At 43.2% G+C, this 21,053-nt stretch overlaps 1 pseudogene; it reads left to right on the forward strand.

Moving 5' to 3' along the window:
* LOC133053592 (histone-lysine N-methyltransferase PRDM9-like) overlaps nucleotides 1–21,053 on the forward strand; it is a 78,149-nt pseudogene that overhangs the window by 33,631 nt on the left and 23,465 nt on the right.

The raw sequence follows: 21,053 nt of genomic DNA on the forward strand, positions 1-21,053 counted from the left end.
AACAGGACACTAGCTTCGTCAACTGCTCTGTGTCCAGGGAGAGTTAGGAAAATGTTCAGTGTTTGTTCAGGTAAGCAGGACACAGTCGGGAAGGAAAGTCTTCATCCCTGTCTCACACAGACCATCCAGTAGCTTCAGGCTACTCCCTGCACAAAAGGTGGAGGAGAAGCCTCAGCTCTAAGGTCTGACTTAGATTAGTAAATCACTGACGAAATCTATTATGTTCCTTAGGACAAAGATGCTTTCAAAGACATCTCCGTATACTTCTCCAAGGAAGAATGGGAAGAGATGGGAGAATGGGAAAAAATCCGATATAGGAATGTGAAAAGAAACTACGAAGCGCTGATTGCTATAGGTACCAGGAAGTGCTGGGTGCCTGAGCCTGGGAAACATGAAACAGGTCTTCATCCTCAGTGTTCACTTGGCCCGCTCTTAGGTGGCTCCATCTGCTCACAGGTCCCTTTTGTGTGGAGACTAAACTGGAGGAAATGTTTACAGTTCTGTACCACCGGGAGGTTGACCCTCTTGCATTATTCTAGATTCCCCCAGCCCATCCCACTGATTCCCTGACTTTGTGATACTTTCCATTGATTCTGTGCTTTGTTTCTCCTTCTTAGAACAAATATTTTGCTTCTTTCCAGGTTTCAGAGCCACTCGACCGGATTTCATGCATCACCGCAGGCAGGTCATCAAACCTCAGGTAGATGACACTGAAGATTCTGATGAAGAATGGACACCAAGGCAGGAAGGTGAGAGGCCAGGAGGATGTGGAGGTGTCTTCCTGAAACCAGCCTGGGCTTAGGTCTCAACTTCATCTCAGCCATTAGCAAGGAAAACATAATTTTCAGCATTCTGAAGTGGTTGTGGCCAAATATTTACATAAGCCTGAATGAAGATGCATGTATAAATTTTCCCTTGTAATTCTCAAAAGTTTTATGGTTAAAATGTATGATTCTTTTTAAAAAAGAATTATTTTTGCTAAGCATTCTTAGTGAAAGGCAGTTAAAGAAACCTTAGAAATAAATTCACCAAACAGGTTTAATACTAATCTCATTGGTTATTGGATCAAATCTCTTCAAAAAGGAAATAATTAACATATTATGTCAAGATACATTATTTATGTATGTATATAAAACAAAACCCATGATCTTCTTACCCTAAGGTTAAACTAATTCTATATTTTGATTCTGGGAAAGAATTGGAGAGAACTGTTTATTCTCCATGATCTTTCCCACATTTCACTGACCAGAGATGGCATCAGGTAGATAAAATGAAGTACACTTATTGTAAAATAGAAGTGAGCACTCACTTCCTCTTCAGCTGCTCAAAGAGTTTAGAAGAGTTAATCTGCCTAGACTGGAGAAAACAATTTAGATAGTTCTATGATTCTCCATCTGTGGATTTCTGTTCTCCCAGATTTTTAAAAATTATTTATTTAGTTTTGGCTGCACTGGGTCTTTGCTGCTGTCCATGGGTTTCTCTGGTTACAGTAAGTGTCTTCTCATTGCAGAGCATATACAGGCTCTGTAGTTTGTGACACACAGGCTTAGTTGCCCCGCAGAAAGTGGAATCTTCCTGGACCAGCCATCAAACCTGTGTCCTCTTCATTGGCAGGCAGATTCTCATCCACTGTGCACCAGGGAAGTCCCTCTGTTCCCTGAGGCTATTAAAACTAGGGAATTGGACATGAAAACCAAACATTTGGTTGTCTGCAAAGGTGTTGACATAAGGAGAGATTCTTTACAGGGAATACATATGCCTCGGTTCACCATACACCTGCACGTCTTTATTTACCTTTTTAACAATTTCTGAGTGTATGACACACTGTTGCTAACTATGTGCACGTTAGTGTTAGTGGCCATAGTGTTAATTGCTCAGTCATGTCTGACTCTGCATACCCATAGACTGTAGCCCACCCGGCCTCTCTCTCCATGGGATTCTCTAGGCAAGAATCCTGGAGTGGGTTGCCATCTCCTCCTCCAGGTGATCTTCCCAACCCAGGGATTGGGCTTGCATCTGTTGCATCTCCTGCATTGCAGGTGGATTTTTTACCGCTGAGCCACCGGGGATATATCCACATTGCTGTATAACAAATCTGTAGAAATGTTACATCTTGCGTGACTGAAGCCCTAACCCACTGAGTGACAATTCTCCAATCCTTCCTCCTCACAGCCCTTGGCAACCACCGTTATATTTTCTGTTTCCATGGATTTGATTAATTTAGATACCTCCTAGAAGTGGAATCGGGCAATATTTGTCTTTTTTGATTGGTTCATTTCACTTAGTATAATATCATCAAGGCCCATCCATGACGGAGCATATGACAGAATTCTTTTCTAAGGCCTCAAAACATTCCGTTGTGTGCATGTGGATGTAATAGCTATAACATATATCTAATATATAATCTTTATCTTTTATCCAGCAATGAACATTTAGATTGATTACACATCGTGCCCATTGGGAATAATGCGGCAGTGACCATACATGTGCCCACTATTTAGTCAATATCTTGTTTTCAATTCTTTATGGAAACACACTCTTGAATGAGATTGCTAGATCATACAGCAGTTCTAATTTTCTGTCAAAACTCCATACTATTTTCTAGAAAGCTTGCAACATTTCACATTGCCAACTGTAGTGTATAAGGTTTCCAATTTATCCATATCCTTACCAAACTTGCTATTGTCTTCTTATACATATTACCCATCACAGAAGGTTTCAGTTTGTATTTCCCTATTGATTAGTAATATTGAGCGTCTTTTCATACGTTTGTTGGCCATTTGTGTATTTTCTCTGGACGAAGGTCTATTCAATTCCTTCTCTCACAGTTAGTCAGCTCAGACTGCCATAACAAAACAGACTGCATTCCTTAAACCAGAGAAATTTGTTTTCTTACAGTGCTGGAACATGGAAATTTGATATCAAGGTGCCATCATGGTCAGTCAGTTTCTCTTCCTGGCTTATCGGTAACCTTCACACTGGTGTATGCTTATTAACCCCTTATCAGATGCATATTTTACAAATATGTTCTACCATGTGGAGGTGGAATTTTCAACACTGTTCAGTGTCTTTTTGCTGCACAGAGATTTTAAGATTACTCTCATTTGTCTATTTGTACTTTGTTACTAATACTTGTGCACCTGGTACCATATCTAAGAAATCACTGCTGATTCAATGTCATGAAGCTATCAAGTCTTGCATTTAGGTCTTCAATCCATTCTGAATTAATTTTTGTTCAAGATGTGAGATGTTCATTATTTTGCATATGGTTATTTTGTTTCCCCAGCACCGTTCATTACAGGGATTAAACTTTCCCCATTATCTTGACACCATGGATGAAGATCATTAGACCATGTATCCAAGAGTTTATTTCTGGCTGTCTATTCTGTGCCATTGATTGTCATATCTGTCTTTATGCCAGCCAGCTTCCTCAGTGGCTCAGCAGGTGAAGAATCTGCCTTCAGTGCAGGAGACACAGGAGATGCGGGTTCAATCCATGGGTTAAGACGACCCCCTGGAGAAGGAAATTGCAACCCTGTCCAGTATTCTTGCCTGAGAAATCCCCTGGACAGAGGAGCCTGGTGGGATACAGTCCAAAAGGTCACAAAAAGTCAAGAAGACTGAATGACTAAGCACACATGTTTTGCCATATCTACACTCTTTTGGTTCCTGTACCTTTGTACTATGTTCTGAAATCAGAGGCCTCCAGCTTTGCTGTTCTTTCTAAGATTCTTTGCCTATTTGGGGTGCTCTGAGATTCCGTGTTAACTGTTGGATGGATTTTCTATATCTGAAAAAATTTCCATTCGGATTTTATTAGGAATTGCTTTGAATCTTTAAATTGCTTTGGGTAGTATGAACAGCTTAATAATATTAAGCCTCCAAATCCATAAACATGAGACACCTATCTATTTATTTATGTCAGATTCTTTTCTGCAATACTTTGTAGTTTTCAACATGTAAGTCTTTCATCTCCTTAAGTTTAGTCCTAATTACTTCATTTTTTTCAATGCAATTACAAACAAGATTCTTTGTCCAGTGTCTAAGATTCCACACTCCCAGTGCAGAGAACTTGGGTTCAGTCCCTAGTCAGGGAACTAGATCCCACATGCCGCAATAAAGACCTGGCACAAAGAAATAAATAATTTTTTTTTTTTTTTAAATTTAGCTCTTGACTGTAGCTTTAAAAAAATAAAAAATAAATAGGATTGTTTTCTTATTTCCTTTGTGGAATGGTCATTCTTCATGCATGGAAAGATATTTGAATGTTGATTTTGTACCACGCAACTTTCTGTGCAGGATTTTTGTGTGTGTGGATTTAAAGATTTTTCTGCACATAAACCATGCCCCTGTGAGTAGACATAATTTTACTTCTTTCTTTCCAAATGGAAGACTTTTGTTTCCATTTCTAACCTAAAACCCTGGCTAGGACTTCTATATATTATGGTGAACAGAAATGTTGATAACGGGCATCCTTGCCTTTTTTTCTTGATCTTTTTCACTGATGACTATGATGTTAGAGGTAGATTTTCAATATATGACATTTATTATATTGCAGTCACTTCCTCCTATTTCTACATTGTTGAGTACTATTGTCACGAACGACTAGTAAATTTATTAGATACTCTACAGAACATCAGATGAGGCACAGATGAAGTTTCTTTTCTTTTTTTTTTTTTTTTAATTTTAAGAAAATTATGTAATGCTCCCAGTGGAAGCACAGAAGTTGATGATACAGAAATTATCTTCCATTCCTTCTTTGGTAATCATTGTCTTTGTCACTCTCTGGCTTAGAATTATGTATCCTTAGTTAGAATACCCAGAGTTTGGAAACATTTCCCAACCAAAACACTGCTTCTCATCATTTTTTAGGTAAACCTTGCTCGATGGCCTTCAGAGTGGAGCAGAGTAAATACCAGAAGGTGAGTATTTCCCAAATCCTGTTGCCAAAATATCCTCCTCATCGATCCAGTCACAGGTGAGAATAGGAGGAAACACAGAGATACTGGAGACGGCTGCCTTCCTATCCTGGATCTTTAGCACACTGTCTGATATCATCACCACCTTTACAGTTAGTAAGAACAAAAGCAGTAGTAGGCGGTTCTGTTGTTACATTATTTCCATAATATTTCAGACTTTAAGCATTATAGTAAGTTTAACTTACTTAAACCTTAAATCAACCCTACAGTACCTATAAGTAGGTATAGCTATCACCATTATAGATTCAAAAAATGAGGTAAAAAACGTTTGATTATATGCCTGAGATCACAGTATCACTGGTAGTGCAATCTAAACCAATGCACGTTCTCTAAACCGCTTACAAACTGATTAAAACTTCCATAGTTCTATGAAGCTTATTCATATATCTTTATATCATTCATCTGAGAGACGTTTTCAACCTCAGTTTTTTTGTGCTGTGCTAGGGAGGGATATGCTAAGACATCTGACTAAGGGAAGCTTAAGGACATGCTGGGCAGTTAGTAGAGTGGACAGTCCAAGATGAAGAAGGAGACAGGATCCCTACCTCAGAGCCTCCCACTCCAATAAGAGGAAGCAACTCACAACCCTGAGAAGCCTCAGGTTTATGAGTGAAAAGCAACAAATAAGAAAATAACAGAAGGACGTCACATAGATTACGCACTTTTGAGTAGAAACGCATCATCTGGGCATCATTTCAAATGCTCATTCTTGCAGGAGCGAGGAACAGCTCCTCCTCTGAGCTCTAATAGGCAACTCTCCTGTTTGGAATCATTTGTTTAGCCTGCCCCTGTGTTGTGAGCTTTGGGAGGCTAGCCCAAACCCATTCATTCTCAGAAGTCCAGGCCCAGCTCAAAGCCCCTGAGGGCCCCCTGAATGTTTTGTGAATGAGTGACTCCACATTTAAGCATTCATCTAGGAGTAGAAAGGTCAAAGGATGCTGAAGATAGTATCTGTGAGGTAGACTTCAAATATAGATGCAGTTTAGGGTATAAATTGATACCAGGGATGTTCGCTCATGTTCTAACTGTATTAAATAGCTCACACAACAATTTGGTGAAGGTTATTAAATTTCATGTCCACTATAATATGAAGAATTAGCCTGTATACCAATTAATGGATCAGGAAACTGAGGAGAACCAGCTAGTCATACAGCCTTGTTCAAGGAGAACTGATGAGACCAGCTACTTTAATTCCAACCATTGTCTCTAGGACATGGCAACCTGCAACTTTCATCTCTTTTCCTTTATTGTCTAAATGTGTTTCTGCCGATCGTCTTTTCTCTTCTTAATCTCACTGCGTTGTCACCTTATTTTCCAGATGTGTTTTGTCCCCTCTGTAATTTTCCATACTTCCTCGTCCATCAAAGGACCAGTAATTAATAGAAACCCCCCGGATCTCTCTACGAGCCCTTACCTTCTTCTTTCCCTGGCCTCCAGCTATTCTCTCTGCCTTGCTCTCACTTTTATGCAGAAAGTTGCAAGGGAAGAACCTTAAGATATGAATTCTAGTTTTGATTCACTATCCACCTAGGTCCTTTTGTTACACTCCAGTGTTCAGACCACCCCCCGCCCAAAAAAAAAAAAAAAAAAAATCAGGTATTTCCAAGAATTGTCAAAGTATTAACTAAAGTCATGCATGTGAAAACACTTCATAAAGTCCTAAAGAACTAAAGAAATGAACGTTGTCTTTTACTCACATGGAAGAGAATGTCCAGGGCACCATTAAGTAAGGAATCTAGTTTGATGGAATTGCCGGGAGCAGGAAAATTGCTGAAAACAAGTGGCTCCAAGCAAGCTCAGAAACCAGTGCCCCATCACAGAAAAGCAAGGACCCCTGGACAGCACCCCAGAGAAAAAGTCGGTAAGAAAAACTTTGGGGAGTTCCTCTAATTAGTTCCTCTACTCCCTGAGGAAAAACTAATAAGTATGGCCTAGGTGTGTGGCATGGACTTTGGGTAGGTGGGGTTTAAGCTGGACTGGTCTGAGACATGAAGTTAGCACTGGGGCCTTGGGAAAATCTTATACATTTTCTGAGGTCCTGATTGCTGTCTTTAAAGTGAGGATAAGGATACATAACTCATACAGTGCTTGAAAGCCTTACATTAAATGCAAAAGTCTGACACCTAAAAGTAGTTCAATAAATCCAGCTGTGATAATGGGAACCATGCTTTGTTAGTGTTTATGCCCAGACCTCTGCTCAGTGCCTTATGTGTCATGTGCCCTTAACATATATTTTCTGAGTAGATGTGTTGGTGAACTATTTCCTAAGTTAGAAGGTTCGGAAATTAAACCTACTAACGGGAAGTGCAGAACGCTATCACTGAACTGGGCATCTGTGGTCATTGGAGCCTCAGTCTCCTGAACCAGTAGTTAAAGGGAAATTAAAAAAAGTATAGAGAAGGGACTTCCTGGGGGTGAAGTGGTTAAGGCTCCACGCTTCCACTGCAGGAGGTGTGGGTTCCATTCCTGATCGGGGGACTAAGATCCCACAAGCCAAGAAATAAATAATGGAACAATAAAGCATAAAATTAAAAAAGTAAAAGTTTGAAAAATACATGTAAGAAAGTTTTAACAAAGTGTATAGATGGACAGGTAGGAGATCTCACACTTTCTGATAAAACAGAGACTAATTCTCCAGACCCCACCAGCCTTGCTTAGCTTCTGTTCTCCATCTTAGAACTCAGAGGAAAGGAGACTGGAGTGAAGAGGTACAGTCTACGAGAAAGAAAGGGCCATGTGTACCAAGAGGTCAGCGAGCCCCAGGATGACGACTACCTCTGTGAGTGACCCTGCCGGCCCACTCATGGAGAAGGGGCTACGAGGCCTTGGTCCACTAACCTCACCTCACCATCTGGTCCCCCGGTCATCCCCTTCCTCTATGACTTGAGGTGCAGGATCGAGGCCAAATGCCATTGTTGCAAGAAGGGGGACCCCTTCCAGGGCCTGAAACTGGGCTCTTGTCTAACACTCGGAACTAAATTGTCCAAGGAGACACATGCTGACAAAGCAAGAAATTTTATTGGGAAGGGCACCCAAGTGGAGAGCAGTAGGTAAGAGAACCCAGGAGAACTGCTCTGCCTCGTGGCCCACAGGCTGAGGTTTTATGGTGATGGGATTAGTTTCCGGGTGGTCTTTGGCGAATCATTTTAATTCAGAGTCTTTCCTGGTGGCGCACAAATCTCTCAGCCAGGATGGATGCTAGCGAGAGGGATTCTGGGAAGTGGACATACATGCGGTGTCTCCTTTTGATCTTTCCCGAACTCTTCCTGTTGGTGGTGGCTTATTAGTTCCGTATTCCTTATCAGGATCTCCTGTCATAAAACAACTCATGCAAATGTTTACTATGGTGCCTGACCAGGGTGGGTGGTTTCAATCAGTGTGCTTCCCCTAACAACTCCCCCCTGAGAGACTTTATACTCAAGATGCTTCTTGGGAATTGGGGCGGAGGTCTCTTTCTTCTGTAAATTTTTCCTGCTGTGCCTGGGCATGGGCCTGCCTAGCAGAGCAGAAGTCTCTCTCTACCTGATCTAAGTTGGGGTGTTCTACATCTGAAACCAGCTTTTACTCTTGTAATAACAGCAATTTAGTTTGAAACTGTTGGTGCCTCTCAGAGATGAAATAGACAGGGGCCAAACAGGAGACCTTCCAGGATGGTCATCACTGGTCCCCAGAAATAGGAGGCAACATTTGGAGTGAGGGCTGCAGGGTTTGTGACTTTTTTTTTTTTTTTGCTTGGCTGGTGGTGAAGGAACAGAGCTGTGCTCCAGGAATCGGGTTTAGTCTAAAGTTACCATCTTCCACCTGGGTGGTGGCTCCAGGTCTGTAGAAGAATTCAAAAGACATTGTTATGCATATTTCTTTGAGTAGGAACCAGGACCCTGTCTCAAGGCTGCACCACCATATGATTGTTTCTCCTGTTTCAGTATTCTCTCCCTTCCCTGATTTGCAATCGTTTGAATCCACCCTTTGGAACTCAGGGAAGGTCAAGGAAGCTGAAAGAAGCCTATATCTTACAGATGAGAAATGGGGAACATACAGCAGATCTGTACTCCAGAGTCACCACCCACAGAGTCCTGCTCAGTTTTAATTTAGGGAACAGGGCAACTATGACTGTGATAAGTTTTTGTCAAAATGGGGCATAGGACCGCCTCAGCTTGGAGAAGAGACACTGAATTGGAAGTATTCCTGAGTTCTAAGTCCTAGATCTGAGCCTTGTATGATTAAAATCTCAATCTTTTGGTCTGCCATTTTGTTGTAACAGACCCAATTAGTAGTAGCTGCAGAAGGGATAACTGGAATTTTAATAGACAAAATAAATCTCTTCTTTTTAAAAATAGGCCTGAAAAAAAAAATAAATAAAAAAAAAATACATAAAAATAAAAATAGGCCTGAAACCCAGTCTAGTCCTGGCACTTCAGGGAGACTTTCAGCCAGGTGGCCAGTTGTCCAGTTTTATACAAAGTAAGGTAGAAGTTATTAGCATCCAGCAGACATTGTTTTGAGAATGGTGGCATCTAAGCCTGACACGACTCAGAAAACTCAAGTGTTTAGCAATATAACGTCTAATCTGAAATTACACCCATAGCAATACCTGGTTATTTTCCAGGATGTCTGAACCATAGCTGAGTACTCTATTTTGATTTGTAGTCGTAAAAGTTTCCTTAATAGCCAAAGCAGATGTCACCACTACTGACGTCGGTGTTTCTCTAGGTATGAGAAGATGCAAGAATTGGGACTCATAAAAATCTCTTGAAAAGATCTAACTATCTGAAGGCCTGTTCTGCCAGTTTTTTTCAGAGCACCGAGGGCCTCATTCCTGATTTTCACCCTGAACTCCTTTCAGGGCTGTTGAAAGTCAGCAGTTGCACAGGCCGTGATTTAATCTCTGTAGATGTAGATGGCAAGTGTCAATCTTTAATTGGCAGAGCCCCTTTTTGCTCATAAACTTGACCATGATTTTGAGGGGGGCATTTCATGACCATTTTATCCCATGGTGCTGAGAATGTCCATTTTCAGGTTGGCAAAGATTTTGTTGACAGGCCACTCAATGTGCTGTTACTGGACTAGGCCATTAAACAGTATCCAAAATTCTCTGGACCACCTGTCTTACTAGCCTCTTGGTCCAGGAAGACATTCCCTCTTGTTGCTTTTTTTCATATCTAGAGTTACACTGTTATCATCATCGATCTCATAGGGAACTATATATTATTTTATCAGAGGCCTCAGTCACACATTTGGTGGTGTAAAAAACAGCAGTTTTGTAAAACAGGTGAAATACAAAGAGCATAGCCAGCAGTATTAGTAAAGTCACAAGTAAGACTTAAGAGCTTCCATTAGATGTAGCCCAGTATATCCCAGGTCGTCTGACTTAGTCTACTCTGCATGAATCTTTATCTTGCATGGAAATTATACATTGGCACCACCATCTATAAGGCACATAGCCCAGTTTTTTAGTGTTACTAGACTGATTATCCTTAGTATGATTTAATTGTTTCCAACACAGAGGAGACTTTAAACCTAAATTACCATAGCCTGGTGTTATCTGTATAAATCATTCTCATAATTGTGGGAGATTTTTTTTTTTTTGATAAAACATTTCTTGTTGCTCTGATTAAGCCTGAGTAATAGAAAAAAGCTCAAATTTACGGCCAGAGTCAGAGCAGGCATTATTAATTGGCCCAGTGAGGGGATCCCATCTAGTAGCATCACAGTGACCTGAATATGACTATAATTTTTTTTTTTTTTTAAGTAAATTTTTTCAGGGCCAACCAGTTAGAATCTTATATTAGAGAAATTTACCGAGGTAACCCAGAATTGGATACAGGTAATTGGCCACAAGCCCAACAATTGGATTGATTAATAAAACTAGCATAGGATCAGGCCTATGATAGGAAAGCATTTGATTTATATGCAAAGGTCTAAGAAGTCAAGAAAACATTATAAATGATCATACAAAGCAGATCCTGCATCTTGGGCAAGCTGCCTACCTCTGATGTAGTGGTCTTTTCATCCTGGTGTAGTGTAGTTTTTCCTGTTTGAGCATCACTTTAAGGTGAGATCAGGTCGGCTGTCTTTTCTATAGACCAATCCAGTGTAGGGGCCTTTGGAAGTGGGAATTAATCTAAGAGTTAATTTTCCTTCAGTTTCATTGTGCATGAGCTAGTTAAGAGTACCTGATAAAAAGCCCTTCTATCCACGTTGGAGACAGTCTCCTAAATTATGTCTTTTTCTAGTCCTGGTTGCATGTCATAAGGCATCTGATCTTCATCCAAAGACAGATTACTGAGATAAGCTTCAGAAACAAACTTAGGGTGTTCTTTAAGAATTCAATTAAATTTTACATTAATATCACATAACAGCAAAGAACTATCTAAGAAATGAGTCTTACTACATGCAGACCTCCATTAACTGAGATTTAACATTTTTTGAAATATCTTTTTTTTTTTTCCTAAAGTTACCCTCATTTTTATCAAATATAACCAAATTAAGGCTAGTTTGTTTGCAAAACAGGTCTGTTCTCACTAATTTTGCTCTAATGATTTATATAACCATAATTGATCATAGACTTTTTATTTTGCTGAAACATTTATAGAATCTCAGACTGAACTTTTAATATAAAACAGGGCTGGGAAACTCACACCAAAGGCTTATCACAGATTTTGTCTAACAAATCTAGGTGAACTCTTTTCTTTTTAAGGGCTCAAAAATTCCTTGAGATTTTTCTACCTGTTAGTGAGATAACCTTCCTAGCTCATTTGATAAACTTACTGGAAACCTAAGAGTTCCAAATTTCTGGAGGAGTCAGATAGAGAGAAAATATAATTGTTTTGTTCATAACGTATAATTTTACCAAATTATTTGCATAATCAGTTTGAGAGGAAGGTTTTCCTTACTCCCGGAAAACACAAGATTCAAACCTGTAATTTTTTTAGATAGAAACCATAAGCTATAAGCATATTCGCTGGTTCATTCAGTCCTTTGTTAACTTTTGTGAAGTCATCAGGTTTCTAATTAGAACACAAAGACATATCAAAATGTTAAGAACTCCATATAATTTCTAGGATATCTGTATTAGTAATTTTATCATACATTATAACATGAGCAGATTTATTACTCATTTGATAATCTTTTTCATGTAATTTAACCAACCAAATAAACACAGTTTAATATCTCTCTTTGGGATGTTTCAGGGGCCCTCTGAAGCACCCCAAAGTTAGCTAGAGGTCAAAGGAACTTCAAAAGAATTCGATTTAGGAAGTTTTATTGAAAAGATCAATTAAAAGCGTTTAGAACATTTGGTCAGATTTAGTCAATGTTGATGGGTGTATCATTTAGCTTGCTGATATGTCACAATGGGCGTAAATACCAAGGCTCAAGGTCTAGTAAAAGTCAGCTCCGCCATCTTGGACCTAAGAGGCTCTAACCAGTTTTCTTATGACCCTGTCATTCCTAACAAAATCCATTTATCTAACTAATTGCAATCCAATTTTAGAAAATCCTGATCATGCATAACACTTTTTAGTAGTTTTTCATACTTTTTTACTGAAAGCACACTTCCTGCTTTCCTTTAGCAACCAAGAGCTAACTTTTATTTTAGCATTTTATAGATTGGTGAGCATAAATACCAGTGATAATTTCTAAAACCCTTGCTTTCTTAAAACATTTTAGGATGGCATCAAACATTATTCATTTATAGTCCAAAATCTCTTTAATTTTTCTGTAAAAGGAAATCAGTGTTTAGTAGTAAATGTTTCAAAATCTTATTTCATTTGGAAATGACCTAATTATTTAATAGACTTCCAATACTTAGTTTAGCACAACCCTTAGAAATTCAAGTTATGCCAATCTGGGGAGACTATTGTAGACAGATATTTTTAAAGAATAATTATTCTTAATAGAGTTTATATACAAATGCATACCTCATTTACATTTTTTAGAAGTTTTTTCGCTCGAGGTAATTTCCTTGTTGACAAACTTGTAACAGGTATAATATTTAACTTATATTAAACCTAGGTACAATGAAAATATTCTACTTGATGTCAATTACTCTAAGACATGTCTATATTAGCTAGGTCAACAAACAAACATTAATATCAGGTATTTAGTACTGAATATTTCCCAGTTCACCTAAACCTGGAATTTATTGTTTAATTTAGAATTATTTGATTTGTAAGCACTTATCTTTTTTTAAGCCAATTAAATAGAGCTAATTTACAAATTAACCTAAAAAATATTACCCAGAGACAAAGACATACCAAAACATATTTAGACAGACACAGTGCAAAATCTAGCTTCATTTTCTAAGTTAGGTCATGAATTAGATAGTACAGTATAAAATTTACTAGTTTATAAAAAAGTTGAAATAAATAACATTTTTAAAGGCTTTTTTCCTTTTTCTCTCAATCTCAGGAGTTAGAGATGGTCTATATAAGTGTTCCTGAGAGCCCTGGTCTCAAGGCACAGGGAAAGAAAATCAAGTTCTAACAAAATGGCAGCAGGTCTAAATGGTGGCCAGAAAAAGCAAAATGGCCATCACAAATCACAACACAGAACAGAGTTAAAACACACACATATAAACCTGGCAGTCCTCATCAGACACTCCCTTAAATACAAGAATACAGTCTCTCAGAAAGCCTTCCATAGAGACACAAAACTTCAGATGTCTTCAAAGATTTCACAAGGAGGAAAGGAAGCCAGGTTGAAAGAAGAAGGAGGAGGAGGCGGCAAAGGGGGACAAAAGGGGTGGCCTTACAGATGTCTCCTGCCACTTACAGACACCCAGGCGTTACGGGACTTTTCCCTGGGCTTCCAGAAAAGGGAGGACTGGAACCCGGCCCTACCAGAAACCAGACCAGAAAATTCGAGTTCTCTGCCAAGAGGAGGTGATAGGTCTCCAATCCTCAGCTCAAGCTGAGGCCCTTTCACCAGATTCCTGCATCCAGGACCAGGGGACTAGAAAAATGGGAAGGATAGGAAGGGCTAGGGAGAGGAAAGAGAGAGGGAAGGGGAGAGGTCAACAAAGTCTCTTGTTCCTTACTGGTCGGGGCACTCTGGCCAGTTGTCCACATCAGGAGAAGACCAGGGACAAAAAAGTCCCAGTTGCAGCCACTGGGTCTGGCCCATTGGCAGGCAAGCTGGGCCCTGAGTACCCCGAGTGGTCAGGATATCAGTCTCAGCAAAGAAGAGTCCCACCAGAGCCGCCATTTGTTGCAAGAAGGGGGACCCCTTCCAGGACCCAAAACTGGGCTCTTGTCTAACACTCGGAAATGAATTGTCCGAGGAGACACATGCTGACAAAGCAAGAGATTTTGTTGGGAAAGGGCACCTGGGCAGGAAGCAGGAGGTAAGGGAACCCAGGAGAACTGCTCTGCCTCGTGGCTCACAGTCTAAAGTTTTATGGTGATGGATTAGTTTCCGGGTGGTCTTTGGCGAATCATTTTAATTCAGAGTCTTTCCTGGTGGCTGACGCATCCCTCAGCCAAGGTGGATGCTAGCGAGAGGGATTCTGGGATGTGGACAGACATGCGGTGTCTCCTTTTGATCTTTCCCGAACTCTTCCGGTTGGTGGTGGCTTATTAGTTCCGTATTCCTTATCAGGATCTCCTGCCATAAAACAACTCATGTAAATGGTTACTATGGTGCCTGAACAGGGTGGGCGATCTCAAACAGTGTGCTTCCCCTAACATCATGAGTGTCCCAGTTCTTTCGAGGAGGTCGTTACGACCAGCAACTTCACTGTACTTCCTCTCATCCCTGTTCTCACCTCCAGATTGTGAGGAGTGTCAGAACTTCTTCATCGACAGCTGTGCTGCCCATGGGCCCCCAACCTTTGTAAAGGACTGTGCAGTGGAAAAGGGGCATGCCAACCGCTCAGCCCTCACTCTGCCCCCTGGATTAAGCATCAGACTGTCAGGCATACCTGATGCTGGGCTTGGAGTGTGGAACGAGGCGTCCGATCTGCCGCTGGGCCTGCACTTTGGCCCCTATGAGGGCCAGATCACAGACGATGAAGAGGCCGCCAAGACTGGATACGCCTGGCAGGTGAGAAGCACCCGTTTCCCTGTCCTCTGGCCTCTAACCGCTTGTGTGTGGTGGGGGGTACTTCATGTCTACCTGCGAGGACGCACATGTTGATAACATGGTCAGCAATGACACAGTCAGCCCTGGGTACTGTGTGCCCTGGGCGTCAACAGAAGACTTCCATCTAACGGTCAGAGGAGAGGTGGGACCACAGTGTAGAGACACTCAGGACCTCTATCTAAAGGTCAGAGGAGAGGTGGGACCACAGTAGTACAGACACACAGAAGTGACTCCTCCCTTGTGGAGCCCTTGCCTTCAATGAACCAAGAGACTCAGACTTGGAATGATGAGTAAGGGGCTTACTGTGTGGTCCGACTGGCAGTTGAATCCATGCAGGCTGAAAAGCACCAATGACTACAGAGGGAAATAGCTCTTCTATATCTTCCTACCAAGAAAAAATAAAAGAAAGAGGAAAGCTTGTAACTATTTCTCTGACACTCAGATCACCAAAGCAAGGAACTGCTACGAATATGTGGATGGAAAGGACACGTCTTGGGCCAACTGGATGAGGTGAGTGCAGTGAGTCTGCATTGTGTAGACATTGAGACTCCCTCCATCCCACGCCCCTATCCTTCTCAACCCGGCTCCCTCAACAGCATTCACATCTTCTTTCCTCTTTTCCCTCCATATCATGCTCTTTCATTTCAAAAGACACTAGAAAGAAGGAAATAAAAGTATGGCATGTGCCGTCAAGATACAAGTCTATATGCTGAACAAAACTGGTGGACCTGAAAACAACTTGAGGAGTCTAGATTCACCAGGGACCCTTTAACTCACTTAATGGACATTTACCATGCACTTTATGTTTCATTTAGACAATGAACTTCGTTACTGAAACAGATCACACAACCCATGTCCTTTTGGAGAACATACTGCAAACAGATATTTGCCAATTGATTTTAGGAACAGTAACCTTAGGTTTTCTATCTTTGAGTAACTACACAGTGCCAGGATAAGCCAATACAGGAGACCTTGACTCTATGTTGGCAACAACCTCCTCAGTCTTGGTTCCAGTGAGAAGTGGGCCCTGAGGCCTCGGAAGGAATGGCGGGCAGCATGGCCCTGAGCAGGGCCATTCTCTGAGAGCCTCTCCTTTCATCAGGGCAGGGAGACAGTGAACAAACAATTACTGTTCCGTGTCTCAAGCTATATCAGAGCTCTCTCCAAGTTTCCGTGGGAGGGGGTGGGCAAGCAAATAGAACCCTGGATACACGTGGGGAGATGGAAGATAGCCTTGGGAGAGAAGGCAGGCTGGGGTGAGTGCTGAGGGCTGTGTGTTAGACAAGGAGCACCAAGTCCTATGGATGAAAGAGAGCTTAATTCAAAGTTTAGAGGAGTTGGAGGTCACCAGCCTCAAGGACAGTCCACGTGGAGATGAGTCTGGAACTGGGCTCAGGAAAAATGGCTAATTAGGTACGGAGAGAAAAGCATGGGAATTCACATGGCCTACCCGAAGGTGTGAACAGAAGGTCCACATGAGGGGCAGCCTCAGAGGCGGAAGGCAAGGAGCTGGGCATGGTCAGAGAGTGGAGGGCACTCATCACCTGAGGTTTCTTTCCCTTTCCCGGCCTCTACCCCAGGTATGTGAACTGTGCCCGGGACGATGAGGAGCAGAACCTGGTGGCCTTCCAGTATCACGGGCAGATCTTCTACCGAACCTGCCAGGTGGTCAGGCCGGGCTGTGAGCTGCTGGTCTGGTATGGCGATGAGTATGGTCAGGACCTTGGCATCAAGAGGAACAGCAGGGGGAAGAGTGAGCTCGCGACCGGGAGAGGTGAGTGTCAGCCCTCTTCCAGCACCGACCCCATCCTGAGAGCCTCCGTGGTCCGATTTCGAAGCAGAGTCCGATCCAGTGTAAAGTCAGTTGAGTTGCCATTAAAATGCCTCAGAATTTGATTCTTGTCATATGATTGTTAGGAAAAATTATTATATTAAAAATGCTAGTTCTAATTTTTAATATTTCATGCAAAAAAATGGGCAACATCACCTTCTGCTGAAAGGCAACATTTCTAGCACCTACGAGCTTTCTGCCCTTTACCTATTTCTTCCTCATTTCCTCCCATTTCTAAGCAACACATGTACAGTGACGTGCATTCAGTTACTGGTCCAGTTTACTGTCATGTGTGTTCATACTCTGTGCCAGAGGGTGCTCCACGCACTGAAACAGACAGAACCACTGCCCAGGGGCAGCAGGGCCTTCACACCAGACAGGGGCTGGTGCTCTGAGGAAAACCAGTGCAGGGAACATGCCTCGGGTCAGCGTGAGCAGAGGGTGGGGTGTGGTGCAGGACGGTGCGGCGGGGTCTGTGCAGAGATAACACCCGTGGGGAAGGATTCCGGGCAGGGAAGCAGCCAGTGCTACAGCCCCAGGACCGGGAAGAGAGGCCATGCCAGGGGTCGTGGGAGGAAGCACAGAGGGAGAGTAAGGAGGCTGGATGGGACACGGAAGCCTCAGGGCCTGTGTCCACGTGCAGGCACCAGGGGTCCTCCTGGGTGACACAGAACAACCACGTGTCTTTCACCTGCAAGCATCATGTTCTCTGTGCTAGGACGATGCTTTGGTTCATTTTTGGGAAGAGACAGCAGGGGGGAGTGCACTCAGAGGTCAGTTCATTGCCAGACATGAGGGGAGATTGGGCTAGTTTAATATGTTTGGGAGTGAGGGTGTAAAGAGTCTGGCTGGAGATGTATTTCTAAATAGGGCTTCCTAGTGCACGTTAAATGGACTAAGACTGAAAGAAATAAATGAGGTATGAGTACTGCTGAGGCTGGAGAAAGGATATGCCTTTATTTTATGACTTATGGGAAACAGAGAGAGGAGCAATTTGTGAACCAGTTTGGGCCACAGGGGCCAGAGACCTTTAGTCAGTGGGACCTGGGCCGCTCGGTCACGTCCAGTCTCAAACCCACTTCCTGCAGCGATCGGCACAAAGGCTGCTCTTTGAACAAGGAGCCACAAAGTCAGATTTACCCACACCTGCTGTAACCACCCCCTGTGCTGCCTCCCATATGCAGAGAGCTCCAGGCCAGGCGCCCCTAACTTAATAGACCCTTTCCCCTCACAGGGAGCCTCTCAGGACACTTCACCTAAGTCATCAAGTCTTATCCCTCAGTAGGGTAAATACCTGTGGCCACTGTGACATGACATTTCAGACACTTAGACGCAGGGAAATTCCCTACAGATCCACCTCTATCAGGAGAGATGCTGCCTCTGATGGTGCTCGAAGGTCTCTATCTGGGTAATATGTAGAAAAGGCCCCTGACACCAACTTCCTGGATTTCTGTAGATATAGAGAATAAGAGTGGAGTGGAAACGTGGACAATAAAGAGACACCCAATGGGAGACAAATCGTGCACTGTCAACACTTAGATAATTAGTGAGGCAGGCCTGACCATGGCAAACCAGCTACCTGACCAAAAGCTTCTTCTTTCAGCAGAACCGAAGCCCAAGATCCACCCATGTGCCTCCTGCTCTCTGGCCTTCTCCAGTCAGAAATTTCTCAGCCAACACACCCAACACAGTCACCCCTCTAAGAATCTCCTGAGACCATCTGAAAGAGACCTCCTCCAACTAGAGGATCCCTGCCCAGGCAATCAAAATCAGCGATACGCAGACCCACACAGCCCTAGCGACAAACCTGAGGGTAAGGAGGTCAAGGAGGGGCCCCAACAATTGCTGAAAAGCATAAGGCTGAAGAGGATTTCAAGGGCCTCTGCCTACTCACCCGGAGGACAAATGGGGGGTTCTGGGGTGCATGAGAGAATGAAAGACGAGCCCAGCACAAGCCAGAAACTGAATCCAGAGGACACAGGCACATTGCTCACGGGGGCAGGGGTCTCGAGGATTATGAGGTTCACGTACGGAGAGTGTGGACAAGTCTCCAAGGACACGTCAAGTCTCAGCACACACGAGAGGACACACACAGGGGAGAAGCCCTATGTTTGCGGGGAGTGTGGACGAAGCTTCCATCAGAAGTCCACCCTCATCAGACACCAGAGAACACACACAGGGGAGAAGCCCTATGTTTGCGGAGAGTGTGGGCGATGCTACTGTCAGAAGTCAGCCCTCATCAGGCACCAGAAGACACACACAGGGGAGAAGCCCTATGTTTGTGGGGAGTGTGGGCAAAGCTTCAGTCAGAAGTCAGATTTCGTCAGACACCAGAGGACACACACAGGGGAGAAGCCCTATGTTTGCAGGGAGTGTGGGCGAAGCTTCCATCGGAAGTACACCCTCATCAGACACCAGATAACACACACAGGGGAGAAGCCCTATGTTTGTGGGGAGTGTGGGCGAAGCTTCAGTCAGAAGTTCCATCTTATCTCACACCAGAGGACACACACAGGGGAGAAGCCCTATGTTTGTGGGGAGGGTGGGCAAAGCTTCATTAAGAAATTCAACCTTATCAGACACCAGAAGACACACACAGGGGAGAAGCGCCATGTTTGCAGGGAGTGTGGGAGAAGCTTCATTCATAAGTCAAATCTCATCTCACACCAGAGGACACACACAGGGGAGAAGCCCTATGTTTGCGGGGATGTGGGCGAAGCTTCAGTCGGAAGTCATTCCTCATCAGACACCAGAGGACACACACAGGGGAGTAGCCCTATGTTTGTAGGGAGTGTGAGTGAGTCATGACCAACAAACCACACCTTAGCCACAGGAGGAATACTGCAGACACCCCATGCCTCAGCTCTAAGGGGGCCTCAGAGGAGGCCTGTGAACCATTACTGTCCCCAAGTGTATGAGGAGAGACTTCCCAGGTCGTCCAGGGGTCAAGACTCCAATGCAGAGACCTAAGTTCAATACTTGATTGGGGAACTAGCTCCCACAGGCTGCAACTAAGACACAGCACAGCCGAATAAATAAATATATGATAAATATTTTAAAGAAAGAGTGTGATAAGCAAGAATTACTTGTTAAATAGACCTTCCACTTTCGTGACAGGAGAGGAGGTAGATAAACAGCAGAGAGTTTCTTAAGTGTTCTGGAGATGTTGATGCCAATTGCCTTCGTGGTTTTTTAGTACTCCTCTTCTAATAAATTTTGTCTCCAAACAAACCTGAAGCCCAGACTATGTACTCATTGCCCCCGTATGACTGACAGTAGTGGAGTCCAGTTGTAGCTGTACCCCCGGGAAGGCATAACTCTCGAGCCAAGTCAGTTAGGTCACTGGACAGTCAATCCTGGTCCAGGGAGAGGAATGCAGAGTGGAGTCAGACTCACTAGGGAAGGGAATTGCTTGGCCTTCTGGGAATTGGGACCTCTCCTCCTTATAGACTCCGACTCTCCTTTGGCCTCTCCTGGTGGCCCTCTGTTTCCCTCTGACTTCTGTAGCCGCAAAGGTGAAGGCCATGAGCCCGTGTGTGTGTGTGTGCACGCGCCTGGCTCAGCATGGGCAATCTTGTCTCTGCTGCTCCCTCAGGGTCATCACAGCATCTGAACTCCAGATGCGACCACAGGAGTCCAGTTCTCAGCCCTGCCCCCAGCAGCTGTGTGAGCTAGGGAAAGATGCTCAACCTCTCTGTGTCTCTATTCTCATCTGTGATATGAGGTGGGAGCACCAGCATTTTGGTCTGATTGGTAAGCACAGGCGTAATCTGGCAGAGGCTGGCTGAGAATGCAAGCCACACCTTTGCTTTCCTTTTTGTTTTTTTATTCAATCGTTTTTTTTTGTTTGTTTGTTTGTTTGTTTTTATTTTTATTTTTTAATAGAAGGATAATTGCTTTACAGAATTTGTTTCCTGCATGTCCTCCAGCCCCCAAACTTTCCAGGTCTTCAGAGCTAGACGAGGAAGGGGCTGTTTAGGCAGTGGGATGCCCTGATGAGGGAGTGTGAGGTCACGGGTGCTAAGGGAAGCCAAACTCCCTTCCCACCCCTGCCGTTCCTGCTGAGCTGGGCAGCCCCACGTCTCCTCCACAGACAGGCAGTGCCCACAGTCATCCCCCTGCAGAGAACAGAGACTGGAGCCAGGTTTGCAGGAAATCCCTGT

This window comes from Dama dama, chromosome Y (assembly GCF_033118175.1).
Source record: "Dama dama isolate Ldn47 chromosome Y, ASM3311817v1, whole genome shotgun sequence".
Lineage (NCBI taxonomy): Eukaryota > Metazoa > Chordata > Mammalia > Artiodactyla > Cervidae > Dama > Dama dama.